General features: G+C 27.1%; 1 protein-coding gene across 2 annotated transcripts in view; it reads right to left on the reverse strand.

The window, feature by feature from the left end:
* Positions 1-17961, reverse strand: part of LOC111031982 (5-hydroxytryptamine receptor-like) — a 203062-nt gene that overhangs the window by 135125 nt on the left and 49976 nt on the right. For both annotated transcript variants that reach the window (XM_022312135.1, XM_022312136.1), the window contains one exon: positions 12622-12680. The gene's annotated coding sequence lies outside the window, so the exon portion shown is untranslated. The remainder of the gene's footprint in view (positions 1-12621; positions 12681-17961) is intronic.

A 17961-nucleotide genomic window follows, 5' to 3' on the forward strand; every position in this document is an offset into this window, starting at 1 on the left:
TGAGCGACAGTTAGATAAGTGAACTAACATTTGTAATTACTATATTGCCGAAATTTTTAATTAGTTTTTAATAAATAAACTGTTAATAAGAATATCTGGTTGAATTAACGTACAATGGGTCAAGTTGGTGATTTATCGAATAGACAAAAAATGTACGTGTAGTAATTTTACAAAAACCATAAACTACCTATATTTAATTTATCTTTTAATTGTTCAACTATAACCACTTGTAAGAAAATTTAATTTTATTATACTTGAACAATTTTCATGATACCTACTGGATATATAACTAACCTAATTTAAATGGCTACCTAACTGTTAGTAAATTATTTATTACAACTCTAATAGCTCTATAATTTAGGACTTATTAATACATTTTTATTTTTTAAATCTAAACTAATATCATGGAGATTACGCTAGCCTTACTGAGAAAAACTCGAGTGGAGGACAATTCAATTTCCTAATGGTAGTTAATGCAGAAATTAGAATAGTTGATTTTTAAGTTACTTTATTTTATGAAACAATCATATTAATTATTAGATGCTTTTTTACTGTAGAAAAATTCATAAGTCGTAAATCTAAAATATGATTGTTTAACTATACGATAACTGAACAAAAAGTTGGTAAAATAGTGTAAAGTTTGTGATAGATAGGTATGTGGTAATAAGCCATCAATTTTCAAAAATCAATTTACCAAGGCAATTGAAGATTTATATTATTATATAAGTTTTGGGAAATATTTTAGTATAGTAAGCCTATATAGACATTGCGCATTATTTCAATAATTCAAAAGCATTAAACAAGTCTGCTTATATATTTCATCTATAATTTATACTTCCACGTTTTTAGAGTGTACATAACGTATTTATAATGTGCCCATTATCATCGTGGCCGTATTTTCATGGACGACTCGGTCAAGTATTCTCAGGTCGATAGTCTCATATATCAATATTGACGTGCTTCAAAGGTACTCTCTTTTGTATTTGATTTCAAGTATACGAGTCTTACGGGATATTAACATTTGAATGCAGTTATTTATTTCGTAGCAAACAGCTATGGAGATGCATTTATTACAAACGAAATACGTATTCGCCGTTCGATATCGTTTTGTCTTCAACGCATGCCAAGTCGCTTTCGGTACGCGTACGCACGTGCATGTTACATCAATGCAAATATTATATTGCCCACCCGACTACACGAGGGCCGAAGCATTTAAGCATGACACGCACACAGACTGCACCACCGCCACACACGTATCATACATACCTATATACGATACGAGACCAAAACCGACGTCAAGACGGTTTTTTTTTTGGTTTTGTTTTTATTCATCTCGTCCACGAGCTTATTATTAGAGTGTTTGTCATCGCCCCCCCCCCCCCCTAGCCGCGAAATCGCGAGCGCCTGTGGTATTGCGTCGTCGACACCGCCGTTCAGTTCTTAATGCAATTTACCGGCTCCGGACGCACTCGCTCACCCCGTGCCCGGTGTTACACCTATCTGCACCGGGGCAGTGGTTGTCGTCACACCGGCGGCAGTGACCTAGAAGTGCGGTCTAGCCGAATTAATCGAATCTTGTACGCGCCACCGCCGCCGCCGCCGCCGCCGCCGCCGCCGTCTCTTGCGCGTGCCGCATAACTCCGAGTCCTCGACCCGAGTAATAATAATAATAATAATTTATTATCGCCAAACCGCGCCGTACGAGTGTGTAGTTTATAACATAAAGCGCATTATACACGTATCATTATAATATTATTATTGTCTGTTACACCGACAATGTGATACTGTCGAGACGACTGTCTTCGTCGTGTCGCGACGACGAGCCACTCGAAGAGATGACGCTGTGACCTACAACTTACTGCAATTCCGTTACGATAATATTTCACTATATTATCTCGCCGACTGAGAGTAAGTCAGACGGTGATGATGGTCTCCAAAACTTTAGTAGCCAACCGATATTAATATAAAATACATGCATTGACAGTATTTAGTGTTCATTAGGTATAATTGTGCACCCATTGTAAATCGTGTGTCGAAGACGGCACGTCATTATTATACCGTCAGCATTATTTATTTTATTATTTTGACATTATAGAATATCGTGTAATTTTTATTTTTGTTTACATAAATGGCGTTAAGTACGTGTTTATTAGCCGGTTTTTACTGTGAGGGAGGTTACAGTAGGTTCAGAACACGTGTACCTGTGTGTGACAAAGATTTGTCACTAAAACCTGGATATGGATACCCATCCAGGAACTTGTGACTCCCACTGGTGCTGGCACTCAGAACAGGTTTGTGACTGAAGCCAAACACGGTACCACACCGAGCCACTAAGTATTATGTTTTTCTTGTGTGACAGATCTATACTTTACAATTGTTACTAAATTTTTTTTCCTACACGATTAGTGAAAGTTTCAAATAATTCGACTAAAAACTTTAAAATCCCTGTGTCATTTGTCGTGAATTACATCACATGAGATTAATATATTATGTTAATCTTTCGTTTGTAATTAATATTGAAAAGTCCAAACAATATATGACTCAAGATTTTATTTTTTATGTCTTTGAAAATAATTATTTACAATATTGTGTACCTAAGTAACGTTTTCCTACATATAATTATTTTACCATATTATACTATTAAATATTTCTGTATAGTTTAATATAGTTTATACCTTTTATTCACGTTAACTGTTCATGACACAGTAAAATAATAGTCATAATATGTTAACTAATAACAATTTAATTTTGTTTCTTAACAAGTAAAAGTTGAGAAATAGTTTTCATCGTACAATAATAAACATTTATTTGATTTAATGTTAAATCATTGTAAGTAGAATCATTTATCAAAAGTTAATTCCTCTAAACTATATAAAGATCATAATTTTTTTTTTTTTTTTGTAAATACTCGTTATTTACAACCAATACACAGTATAATACAGTTCAATGAATCAAGACTCTCAATCATAAATCATCACTTTTGATTTTCTTCGTCCAGGTGTAAAAATAACCAGTAGTAAGACGGATTTATCATCATTATTTTAAACCTTTTATAAGTTTTAGGGTTATATCCAAACAATGTTCGAACATATTATTATCACGTGATTTAATTAGAATATCGTGTGTAATGCAATTAGTGTAATAAGATGAAAAGGTTTTTTACACTGACAATTTACTAATTAATAATCATACCTAATATTGAACATCAATTCAAGTAAATGATGATAATATACAAGTACTGGTGTCCAAATTTAATTTCATTCTTATTGGTTAAATATTAAGTTATATGAAAGTAAATCTAAGAAGCTAGGTAGTTAGTTACATACAACCACAGAAGTCACAGCCTGTAAGTTAGCGAGGGATAATAGTATAATACTTAATAATATACCATTATCATTTAGGTACCTAAGTATACTAAATTGTAGTTTATGAGTCTACAAGTAGTGTGTTAGTATATACCATAATATATATTTATCATATATTATCTAAAAATATGTATAACATTTAACTGAATTACTGATAGCACATAATATGACTATTTGAGTTGATTTATGTCAAATTACTGCCACGGGATAGAAACCTGCAAGAATTAAGGTATTGTTTGTAGTCCACTATAAACCCACCCAGAGAGACCGTAAATACTAATTTATGATATAACCTTAATTACATTGGTTTACGTGGAAATGTATAATAATACTTCAATGCCGTAGAGGAAAGAAGTTCGTTTACCATTTATTTACCTCGAAAGTAACACAATAAAAGTAAAAACGAGTATGTATAGTCAATGTATTTAAGTTTGTATAATAGTGAGCTTCATTGTAGCAATGTGTACCATACATTTCTGAATTTAAGAAATTTTGATATGATCCCGGTGTATGTTTAAAAACATAAGATTATGAAAACATATTAATATGAGCAAAAGTGAAATTTATATGAAAACATGTTCGTGATTTGAAAAATGGTTGATTATTATCAAGACTTATAGATAATATTATAATCTATAAACATTGGATTATTATATTATACAACTTTAAAATTATAAAACTACTGCAGTCCATTAAGACGTTTATCTTATTTATTTTTTGTTGATAACAATAATGAACAATTCGTAATCAGAATATGATTGTTGATCTAATTCATCAATACCAAAACTATTTAAAGTAAGTAACATATATTATATGAACCAATAGTGATTAAAAATGAAAACCTATAAAATGTTTACAAAAAAAGGAATAACGGAGAGGGGTCCATAGCCACTAAAACACCGAAACATGTAATACAATAATACATCAATGATTTATTTATTAATATGATTCCGAAATTGTATTAACTATAAGACTAAAGGCAATTATACTTAGTAGAGTTGATTAGTCAATTTATATTGTTTCACTTTGAAATCAAATTACAAATCAATTATTATCCTATTATAATATATTATAATAGATATGTATAGGTTATGTTTCTAAAGGGCTTTATTAATTGAAGACAGAAAATAAAAATATCACTTTGTGCAATTAGTTATCAAAATAAACATTCGTGTCTCGTAATTGTCTAATTACACATTTAAATATTAAACTATCTTATTTGTTACGCAAATATGGATTATTTGAACAACAACAAAAAAAATAAAGCTATGTCAGTACTCAGTACGTGAGTAGAAAGCGGGCATGATTTAATAACTGCTAATAATTAGTATTTAAGTGACAACGTCGGACATCAATGAAAACAAAAGTCACTCGGTTGTAATTTTTCCTATGTGTGAGCCACATATTATATACCTAGTTTTTAAAAACCCACAAAGACATTTTGTTTAAAAAATAAGTTAACGTCAAAATATTAGATTCAATAGAATACCTACTCAAAAGACACGCTAAGTGAAAGGTTTTAAAGCAATGGATGGCTTATATTTGCATGACCATAATAAAACATCATACAATAAGAACTAGAAGTGGTGTATAAATATGTATAAAGTGATCGCACGTGGCAAAACAAAGTGATGATACGTCCTATTACCTACCTATGTTAACATAGATCTACAGACATTAATACCCCTTTACAAGATATAGAATATTTAGTAACAACAACATGTTAAACACTCAAGTCATTATTTTTCGTGTATGGTATAGATATTTATTTAAATAATATCACCATAAAAAAGTCAGTCTTTTTTGTCAGAAAATAAATCATATAATAATAATATAACCATATGTACATTTTATCTGTGAAAAAAATTAATAGATTAATTTAATTATAATATAGAAATATGAAGTTTTTAAAGTGAAATTTATTTACGGAGGGTAAATACAAAAAATTGATTGCCGCATTAAATTATTCCTGACAATTTTTTCAATAAATTTTTCGACAGATTTCTCGAGTCACAAAATAAAAACAAGATAAACATATTATTATGGAAATGCCATTGCGGTAGAGATAAATTTTGTTTGACTACATTCTCTCAACGTAACCTTGCCTTATCTTTTTTTCTGTAGAAGCAACAACCAAGGTGGAATCGCTTTCTCATTTTTTGCTTAAAACCTAACCTAGACTTAATGCCGCAAGTTGTATAGTGTTCTTGATAAGGAGGAGTAATGATAATAAAAATTATGTTTATCATTATTCATTATAAGATGCATTTTGTAAACATTTTTTCAACACTTCTGTAATATTTGCTTGTCATCTTATCAGTATCTCGGAATGAATAGGCTCACTTAAAAAGTACACATTTTTATTGTTGGACTAAAATACGAAATATATTTCGGGCAGATGTAATTTTGATTATGTAGTTGTGTAATTATCATGTTTAGTGACTAACGACAATGAGATAAATTTAACATAGATAATCGCTTTTCCAAAACAATGATTATCTATTATACATACCTGCATTATTATATTAATTTGTTAAACTTAATATATCTATCGAAATCGTCAAACCGCATTTGTAATATCATAGTAAAACTCCATTGCAACTTGTACCTAATTTAAATAAATATAATTTTTACTACGATGAAGACATTTATTAAACAATTTATATATTATTGACATTTAAAAATTTAGTTAAAATATTATTAAGCCATAATTCAATATTATTATTAATATTTACATATAAAAATTGTCGGATCAATACTTATTAATAATTGAATGCAATGTTTATTTTACGCAAGGCTATTTTGAATAATGTGTAAAATAAGTAATAACATAAAATGTTATTAATTTTTAGAAAAATGGCAAGTATTAAATCACTTTATATTAACGAATAATTCTTTAAAATCCTTCAAGCATGTACTACAATTATATTTTAATAAGATTTTAATGCCAAGTGTGCATATAATACGACTTTATCCGTATGTTATGATTACGCGATAAGTTTAAAATGTATAAAACTGTTTAGTTTAAGTACCTACTAAAAAAAAAGTAAAATCTTAAACTTAAAGTTTAAAGTAACGAGGATTTTAAACAGTTTTCGCTCTTGAAAACGCATATTATATCGCAGTTCAAAAATTTTCAATAGAAACGCATGTTGAACTTTAGTAAAAGTAAAACATTTTAAGAAGAATTTTTTAAAACGAGATCCTTCTATACGGGTTTAGATAATATATTCGGTGATTCGTTTAAATGTGTTCGTTATCCTCATTAGTTAATGATATTAATGTGTTTAGTAACTGGGCCATTAGAATAACTTCAATATTACGGTTAATTGGAGTCATTTGATTTCTTATTTAATTTTTGGTTTTGGAAATTAATTAATATTTAGTAATTTTATATATTTGAGATTGGTTATTTACACATCCAGATGGATATTCCTAAATAAAACAGTAAAATACCAAGTAAAAAACTAAGAATAATTATCTATAATATAATGAATTTTTTTTTTTTATTATGGTATCGAGAACTGGAGGAGGAACTATGGTGGCAGTACTTTTCCTTCAGCCCAATATAATATAATGAATTATGATAGTAAATAAGATCTAATTTATAGTTATATTGTAATACTCTATGTGTTACAGAAGTAATGCCATAAGTCATAATGATTGTAACTTAATGTATTATTAAAATATATCTAATATAAAACTACTTCAATTCAATACTTTATCATAGTTTTATAGTCAAAAGGTATATATTGATATACTATTGACTTAAACAAATGTGAACCATGGTCAATGATTAGGGAAATTTTGTTAGCACAGGAAATGTTCTTAAAATTCTATATTGCCATCTTGTTTTAAACATCCTATAGTATAAACATGGAGAGTCGCAATAGCTAAACATCGAGTGCAATTTTAGTAGATATTTATCTATCACTGTTCATTTAAAAATATTGAAATAAAAATGAGAAGGTTTGTACATTTTTTATTGTTTAATTCGTGAATAAAATACGTTTTTGCAAAATTGCAAGCAAGCACATTTTTAATTAAGCTCCGTTATAATCGATTTTTGACTGAAATATAATTAATTTATTCGCAGTCCAATATTTTGTGCCAAAATGAGTAATGTGAGACGAGTGACAAACACAGAGTCTGTGTATCATATGTTCACATATTTAAAATTCATATCTGAATTTTATTTATGGTTATGTTTCGTTATGCGGTTTAATGTTTTTGATAAAAGTGTAATGAAGGTAAGAATTATATTTAGCATAATAATAAGTTGTATGCAGTTTTGCTGGTTATATTGATATTTATAAAAATTACCGAACATAAAATATTTATTTTCGGTAATAGTGTTGTGATATAGTATTATAGTTTAACACGATGAATTAAAATAAATGCTAAGGATTAAAATGTATTTTATAGACGAGGATTTTAAATATTGCCTTTTTACCATTTTTATTTGTTTATATAATTTATTATAACAATATAATAATACAAAACATGATATTAAAAACTAAATTACAGTTGAGTTGATTATACTAAGCTAACATATTTAAGAAAAGTCATAAAAGCTATTATGATACCTTAATATCATTATATAATATGCATTTAACACTAACGTGGTGACTCAACACTATAAACTTATTATCTTTTGGCTGGGATACAGGTGGGCTTCTTATTAGTTCTTGGTTGACTGGTTACATAGGACTATATTACAAAATAAATAACATAAAATGTAACAAGAATTCGTAACGTAAATCCTGGATAATATATTATTATAAAAGTTGTAGAACACAATAATTCATTCACTTATTTAAGTACTAATAATTATAAAAATGTATGTGTACAGTGATTTCATAACAATAATTAAGGAAAACTAATTTTAAAAATATGATTCTATTTTATAGAATATCATGATTTGGTGTTGTTTTCCAGTACTTAACTACTACAAGGACAAACTAAACACATTTTTCATCAATTTTAAAGATTTAATATATTTGTATGAAATATAAGCCTATAGAATACTGTTATTATAATAAAGATTTCTATAAAATCTGTACAAGTTAAACATTTTTTAGACATTTAAAAACGAAGAAATATATCTTATCAAATAATAATTTGATCAATAAACACATTTTTATATTCGTTCTGCCAAAAAACTTGTAAATGTAATAAAATTGTTGTTAATGGAAATTAAAAAAAAGTTGGGAGTAAATCCACAACATTTTTTTAAGATTTTATAAACTTATTTCCTTTATAAGCATTTAAAGTTCAAATTTTGACAATATTTATCAAATTGAAAATTATTTTGCAGTTAAAAATGTATACAATTTTTATAGCTAAGGATTAAAAGCTTTAAACAAAGTTTCACTTCAGCAGTATTTTTCGTAACTAAGAAATCTAAAAAAAAATATACGAATACAGTTATTTTTTATAGACATTTTAATTTCAAATTTCGCCAAAATTATACATTAACACAAAGGATGACGTTTATCATTTTATTGTAATTCGGTTCCAAAACAGCCCAATTTTAAAAATGTATGTTTAATATTTTTCCAGCATCACTGATAATTTAAGAATAATATTAATTCAACTTACCGGCTAGTGGCCACCATATTAATAATAAGTAATAACAATATAAAATATCCTAAACTGTCATACCGTTTCCACTCAGAATCGTTTTTCTTATTCAATGATATCATGTCATTGAATTCAAATTTAATGCCATCCATTACAGACACCTAATGAACAGCAGAGCGACATTCACTTACCCGCTTTATTTCATAATTCTCAATTAAAAAAAAAATTGTTTTTCTATTAGAAGAAATTCCTTATACCTTTCAAGCGATCGGGAAAACTGAAATAAATGTATGAAAAAACGAAAACATTAAAGCATATTAGTCATTGAAAATAATTCAAAAATGAACAGCCATAAATTAGACTAAATATTTAAATCAAAATTTTCTAGACTTGACAATTTTCAAAATATTGTTTTTAGACATTTTACACTTTGAGCTTTTAAAAAAAAATGTACGATTTATGCTGATTAAATCCCTTTTTCAAAGTAAAAAGCTTGACAATTTGACACAATATTCTTCATAAGTTGTTCTTAAAGAAATATTAAAAAATAACAAATTGCATAATCGCAATTTTTATAAGCGTTTGAAGTTTTAGTTTTGATGAAATTGAATATTTAAACAGAATAATATTATAATTTTTCCTATTTCAGTTATTTGGCTGTCATTCAAAAAATAATATCCTTATGACTACAAACGTTATTGACTTCTAAGTTAATAACAAAAATATTTAATATAATATTGATTGTAATAATTGTTGTAAAGTATATTTTCATCAAAAATTAGTTTAATATAACGTATTATCAATAAAAAAATTGATTACTCATTGTTTTTTAAATAAATTATAAACCTATTATATACTTTAAAATTCAAAGATGGACATTTTCTCCGTGCATCACTTAGAGACATTTTTTTTTTTTTGCATGATTTAGTGTTGAATTAAAATTCAACGTATATATTACAGTAGCCTAGTTAATGTGTTTTTATATTCATATTCATTTTTATCTATAATATTAAACAGCTATAATAAAACTCAGATGTATTATTGAGATGATGTTTAATTTAAAAAAATATTTTGCCCATAAATATTATATCACACAGGATTTATTAGTCAATCATATAATTTAAGAAGGAATAGATTGGAATCGATTTGAAAAGAATTGATGTACATTTTTAGAACTGTTGTATTTTTTTAATTGTATAAGAGCAAAACTTGAACTCATATTTTAAAATTTAGTTTTATCAGTTCTTACAAGTTTTTTTTTATTTGAACAGGTCCAAAAATTAAAAAAAAAATTGTTTTAATATCTACAAATATTCAACTTTTAATTTTGAGCATTCTATAAGTATTACAATAATTATTGAATAATATTATGTTGTTTAAATAATGTGCATTCGTTTGAAAGATACAATTACGATCATACGGCGTTATGAATAGGCATTTTAGCTACACCCCCTTCTTGACAGGTTAGGTAATTATAGCACACGACGATGAAGGTAATTGAGTGTATTATATAATCATATGCAATGATAATAATATTATTATCCATAAATATAATTTTTAAATAAACGTATTATAATTTTATTAACTCATGATTATTACACATTATTATAGTATAATTATAATTATTCTATATGATATAATATAACTGAAAGAATTTTACTCCACTTACACAATTAATAAATAGTTATAAAAATTTATTTTTATTTTTATGAAAAAATTGTTCTTAAAAAAAATATTACACAGAAAACAGTTTATTAAAATGTACACAAGTTCCTAACTAATTATTGTATTCAATATTATCATATAAATGTGTAATGATAAGAACTATATTACTGTAAATAACACAATATCATTGTATATGTTGTAATAATGTTTTGTGTGATGGAATCAAATTCTATTATTGATCAAAGTGTGGTGAGTGATAATTTGTATGTTGATGTACAAGTTTTTAAATTTATTGTTAAATAGCTAAAAGTCTAATACATGTCAACAAACAAAAAAAAAATTACTCGAATAATAAATTATGAATAATGTAGGGCACTTACTCGGTGGTCCAAGTTTAGAAAGTGCTGAAATAATTAAAGCATAACCATAGAATGGTATGCGTTTCATGAATCTATTTTAAAAGCCTTGTACTATGTAAAAAAGGTGTAAAACATGGATTTATCATTATTATTTTATAAAAATGAAATAATTGTTTGTGAATCTTGGACAACGCGTGTCAATTTATTGACGCCAATGTTGACATAGATCTACAGCTTTAATACAAAATTCATCGTTAAATTTAATAAAATAATACATTTTAGAACATAAAATAAAAATTAGTAATACATATTATTAAATAGGTAATCAGTAAAAGTAAAAGTAAAATGTATTTATTTTTATCTGTATCTTATCTCTATCTACTCGATATTTTAATTGTCTATTCTCAACACTAACATTACTTGGTGGTTTTATAAATGTATGAGTTATTCGGATTTTATTATACGATTACCAATTACATGATTAGTGAACTATATCGAATAAATAGAAAAAATATCTAGTGTAAATTATATTGGAAAACAAGTGTAAATGGTTTTGATACTTTTTTTTTATAGTAATCTTAGAAATATAAGATAATACACATTTTTTAAATTATGTTCTATATCAAATTTAATATTTTCATTGATAACAAATTCTGAGTTTTAACGAGATGAATTTTATTATGGTTATTGATCTGTTTTCATGTGCTCGTAAATAAATTGTGTTATATTAGGTGTATTCGTGTATAATATATTTTAAGTCTGATAAATTAAAAAAAAGTGTTTTGATGTGTTAAATAAGGAACTTTTGATTCTTAATAAATCATTTTCTTTTTAACAATTTTTTTTTCATAGTGAGCGTTATTCACCAGAGTGACATTAGGTACCAAAAGTTATGAAATTTTCCAAAGCACATTCGTGTGCCATAATCTTCTGTTATAAACTCTCAAAAATACACTTATTCTTTGTGACAATAAAAACAATAAATACAGTGACGAATTAAAAAGTAGTCTTACAATTGTAACTATCATTGTTTAAAGTAACTTAAAACTTTAATAAAATGGAAACATGTGTGTGTATTTACAATACTTTACTCTAACGGAATATTATAATGTACATATCCAGTATATAATTTATTAGTTTTATTATTATTAGGTATTTTTAGATTTTAGATTTAAATCAATACTAGCCGAGGCACATACTCGTGTAATGTGTACATTTTAATTTGATTATACGTATTAAGGAAACTGCTTGTGGTTGTATACTTTATAGTAAAGCCTAACCCAACTGATCAGCCTGCTTTTATGAACATATTAAATTTTAAATGTATAATAGTGCATTAAACCAAATAATTAGAAAATAGATTGTTCAAATATAATTATCAGACGGACAAATTAAAATAATCGATTTGTGAATTTTTAGTATACTATTATAGGTATTATAACATATTTTAAATACAACATTTTACGTAGCGGGGTGGATATTATTAGGTCAAATTTATAGTTTAAAATTATTACCAATACTGTAGTCAGCATATTTTTTACGATTAATTATTTTGCACATGACAATAACTGCGGGTATAGGCTAATGCAACTATTTGTATAACAAATCATCATTAAAAATTATCAAAAATATTGTCATAAATACTATACCATTAGGTCGTTTTCGACTGCTGTGCACGGTATGATGAATTCACCCTTAACCATACAATCTGAAACAAAAATAGTCACGTATGAAAAAAAAATTAAATATCCACGCATTTATTCTGAGCTGGAAATGATTTGTGTAACGATAGAATATTTTCCCCAATATCACCAAAGATTCGTCGGATGGCATAAAAATGTCATGCAATAATTATTTTATTAACTTATAGGTATGTAGATGGTATAAGTTATTGTAGTATTTTTTAAAAGTCTAGACATGATAATATGTTTAAAGATAATAGATCATTCATACGGGATCCGTCCATGTCTCGTTTCGGTGACGTTGGCCATCTCTATCCATACTTAAATTCGACTAAAATGTTTGACGAGAAATCGAGAACGTGATGCATGGAAATTCCAACACACTTTGCGTCCTATAATGTGATATTGTGACCGGCGGCGGACCAACTACACTCACCCAAAACGGTCGATGTAGGATTCATGGTGGCACGGACCTATAACACGTGGTGACAACGGGTCAAATACATGCCGACCGGAAGTAGGAATCCGTTTGAAGTACGAGATAGATAGAAGTTGTCAGAGACTACATATTATAATATGTGACCGGAAAATAACTGTCTGATAGAAGGTCCGAATTTGTAGTGTACACCGTGTTCAGATTTTTTTTAATTTCCGCGTCGCAGAGGTTTGTGCAAACATTTAAGCTGATCAAATACTGGTCGTCTGTCTACAAAATTTATCTTCTTATTATTTTGGCTTATATCATATTTGTTGACGTCAAAGGAAGATGGTTACTTCATAATGTTTCTAATTTGTTTTAGAAGCCAGCCAATTTGGGGAAACTCATGTTTGTAATAATTAGTTATTGTAATTATTCGGTTTAATTTGAAAAAGTGTTCTGTTCTCAAACTCTGTACACATTTTCAATTATAAATTTCATTTAGAGGAGGACTAATTTCCTCTAATCATAATTTGTGATTTTCAGAATCATACAAATTTCGCTTGACCAGATTATTCGAAACAATAAATTATGTTCACATTGTGCATCCACGATTTGAGTCAAATTACTAAACAATAAACATAGACAGTCACTTGTTATTTCTGCGTCCATGCCGATTATTCTAACTTGACCTCGTTGTTGTGCCAACTACCAAGGTGGACTTATCGATGCGATTTCCGTTCGGACGTCCGATTTATGGTCATCAGTTCGAGCATGACAATTGACCCCTGGGCAAAATTCTTTTTCTCCCATCGTCATATTATCACCCATTTAAATGATTTAATACTATCACCGAGTCTGTATAGTAAATAATATGTATGACCGACAAAATATTAAAAAAAAAAAAAGTAAATGTCAAATAATATCCAATCGAAATACTAAACGATATATTTTACAATAATATTAGCTTGGCATGAATAAGACTTATATGATAATACTATGTATACATGTATTATTTTTTTGAAAAATAAAATCAACCGTACTTCTATATAGTTTTGTAAGATATTTGCAAAAGGATTGCGTAATAATTAAATACCACCACGAAACCACATAAACCCATAGATAATATTATACGAACCAAGAAAACAACGTTTTGTAGTCAAGGCACGAAGCAAATTAAAGATTTGTCACTATAATATTAAATGATAAAAAAGAAACTTTTTTTCATTTATTTCATTATTTGTATTAATATAACCTTTAACTTATATATATATTGTTCTCAAAAGAATAGGAGTACACCGTGAAAAGATAGAATCAAAAATTCTAGGTTATCATAATATATAATCATGTATTGTGACCTGAGGGCTTAGCGGGATTTACTTTTAAACAACTATACACGGTAGTATCGAAAAATATAATAACATTTTACTGTGGAAAGAAGTATAAAATAAAGGAGGTGGCCATGAAGGGTAAAGTTATATGTTTTATTTTAGGGCACTACCCGGCCAGTTGGCAAAAAATGAAGGAAAAAATATAACGGTTTCCGATCACATAGACTCAAATAGCCTCCGGGGACCCACAACGGTGGAGAATGATTAAATTTCAGCAAATTATATTTGGTCTGGTTTCGGGGAGATATAGAACTATACCACCCATAGGCTATAAGACCAGTGCACAAGTACACACATATGAGCATGTAAATAAATAATATAATATATTTTCACCCCCATTCGTTTCGATCAATCCTCGCTCTCATTGTCATATAATAATTTTGAATAATAATTTATCACGTACTTATTTTTGTTTTGAAATATCTGCTAACCAATAAAATACATCTAGAATAACATTTTTAAACTTTAATTGTACAAATTAAAAGCAAATCAAATCAAAAAAATTTATATTTCTCTAAGACAATGACTGTAAGCCAAATGTAAACGTTGTTTTCATTAGTATCTATTGGATCTACATTTTTATCCTAAAGATAGCTATATTTCATTTTACAAATAAATCTTTTATTAATTTATAGTTTATACATTATAGGTTTACACTTTGCACCAAAGGTACGATTATTTATCATAAATATAACTTATATTAATCATATATAGTTATATTATTTATGTGACAGGATCACATACATAATATATTATTACAGTTAAACAGATGATATTATTAGTTATGACTTTGTTCAAATTATGATTTATAATTTTATATTTTAACAGAGATTAAAATAACTTTTCTAGTAATATTTTGAAATTCACAAAAATGATTTGTAATTCTGTAATAATACGGTTATAATAACCAAAATAAATAAGTGAAGTTATTGGGCCATGTAATTTCCGGTAATATATCTTCGATTTTTTTTTTAAATTACTTTATTCGTTTAAAAATTGATAATAAATTTAGTTCTAAATATAATTTTTGACAGCTTATATTATAGAGAACACCTTAATATTTGGTTGGAATCGTATCAAGTTCCTTTAATGATTTATTATACTATTTCACTCTTACTTTAAAACTGTATACCATGTGTTACAAAAGTAATTTGTCATCAGTTTTTTTTTTATTATTATTATTATTATTATTATTATTATTATTATTATTATACAGCTAGTATACGTATGCCATATGCTATATATTATTTTCCAATTTTGAGATGAAACAAAATGTTGATTAAAACTCAAGTGTGGTTTATATAAAACCTGGGACAAGTAGAACTACAACAGTATAAGGTTGGTATGTATTACTTATTTGCAATGAAAGTAATCTAACATAAAATAGAGTAGTATTGTTACAAACAAAACAATTATTTACTATTTAGTATTTACTTAAATTAGTTTAATTTAAATCACGAGAACTTGTATAAAAATGGAAAATACTAACAAAACAGCCAGTCAAGCACTTGATGGTGTTGTTTACTTCAAACCAATAAAACACATTACATGTTTTTTATTTTAATAATTGGTTTGAATAAAAATCAAAAAGTATAATAACTACCAAATATTGTGAGTGGCCAAATATCAATTTAAATTTGTGAATTATAGTAGTTGTCTTTTTTTTCAATGTTATTATAGTTTTTAACTGTAGGCACATAAAAACATAATAGGTAAGTATAGTTTTAAAATGTAACTTATTAAAATAATATTACATGGAAAAATAATAACATTATTATTTAACTTAAAATGAAGTGAGTGATATTTGTTTAAAATAATAACATTTAAAAAAAATTTTAAAAGTCATGAGAATGATTCTTGTTTCAGTAATAGACAATTATTAGTAATTGTCCCTCTCTTCATGTAAATCAGTTTTAACGTGAAACGTATATGCGTTTTTCCTATAGATGAATAATTGTAATTGCCTTTTGATGAGTATGATGAGTAAATTAATTGATACTTACAGAATGCGTTTAACAGTCGATTCCGAAGAAGTTATCACAAAACAATTTGGTAGGAGCCAAGGGGTAGGGGATAGATAGTAATGGAAGTAAGAAAGCAAATCTTAATTTTAATAGAATGTTTTAATTTTGAATGTTATTATAACTTCAATGAAATAAAATGTTCATGAAAATATTATTATATTTTATTTCTGTTGGAATTAATCCAAGAATTATTATAATTAATTACATGGTGAATGGTATTTTTAAAGAAGATAAAGTAAAGCAATGAAAATGCTAATAGAAAAAATAAACTATAAAGAGATAACACTGCAGTACTTTGACCACTGTTGGTGTTTTTATGAACAGTTAGTAAGGCTGTTATAATTTTTGAACTGAAGCTTGGTGTGGCGTGGTGTTTGTCCTCAGTCACAAACGTGTTCTGATGTCAAGAATCGGATGGTGTCATTAGTTCCCGGATGGGTGACCAAATGGGTTTTAGTGAAAAATCTTCACCACATATACTCGTTTTTTAACTAATTAAACAATCCCCCACAGTTTAATACCTACTTAATAACCTCAGGCTAATGACCACAGATGTTGAATCTCAATAATAATAATAAAAACAATTATAGGATATTTTATTTTATGCATTGTGCTCATATTTACATGGAATTTATGTTTTGATACCACTTGGTATGCGTCATACGAATATTATTTTGTTTATATTTAGGTAAGTAAACTTTAATAATATAGTTACAATATTGAATCGAGCATTAGATACACACTTCTCTTGTCAGTTGTCGTACATTTATCTCAAATCCAAAATATGTCTACAATTATTGGTTTTTATAGTACTTTGAATTCCATATCAGTGTACGTGCTTTAGAACACGCACAATACAGCACGTGCGTATGATGGAAATCCGGTCTCATTATTCAATGTCTCCGAAGCTCATCGTCTGACATGATTCAATCTGTTGGGAAACTAGGCATTCACGATACTATAGTGAACATGACCATACTAATACTATAGGTGACAAATGTTTGTGAGGTTGTCAGTACAGCTTTGAATTGTTCTGATTTTAAATGCATAGCAAGCTGACTAGTATAAAAACATGTAACATTATGTATAATATTTATTAATTATACATATTGTGTTGTGAACATTATACAATATACATATTATATTCTAAGCATCCCATCGAATATTAATTATTCATGTTTTTTTACAATTATTAGTCATGTCCAATAATAATTAGACTACTAAATTTCAATAGATATAACAATGAATTTTATTTAATCAATCGCATATACACAAAAACATCATTAATTTTAACTATTTAAAGTTCGATTATATATTATTTTAATTTAATTTAATTGTTTTTTTCTAAAACTGTTTATTTTATTTATATTACACTGCCGTATATCGGTCAAAATGTAAAGCTAACAATAAATTTAAAAATAAAAAATCAACCACGTACATAAATAATAATTTAATTTTTAAAAATAATACATCC

This window comes from Myzus persicae, unplaced genomic scaffold (assembly GCF_001856785.1).
Source record: "Myzus persicae strain clone G006 unplaced genomic scaffold, MPER_G0061.0, whole genome shotgun sequence".
NCBI classification, from domain to species: domain Eukaryota; kingdom Metazoa; phylum Arthropoda; class Insecta; order Hemiptera; family Aphididae; genus Myzus; species Myzus persicae.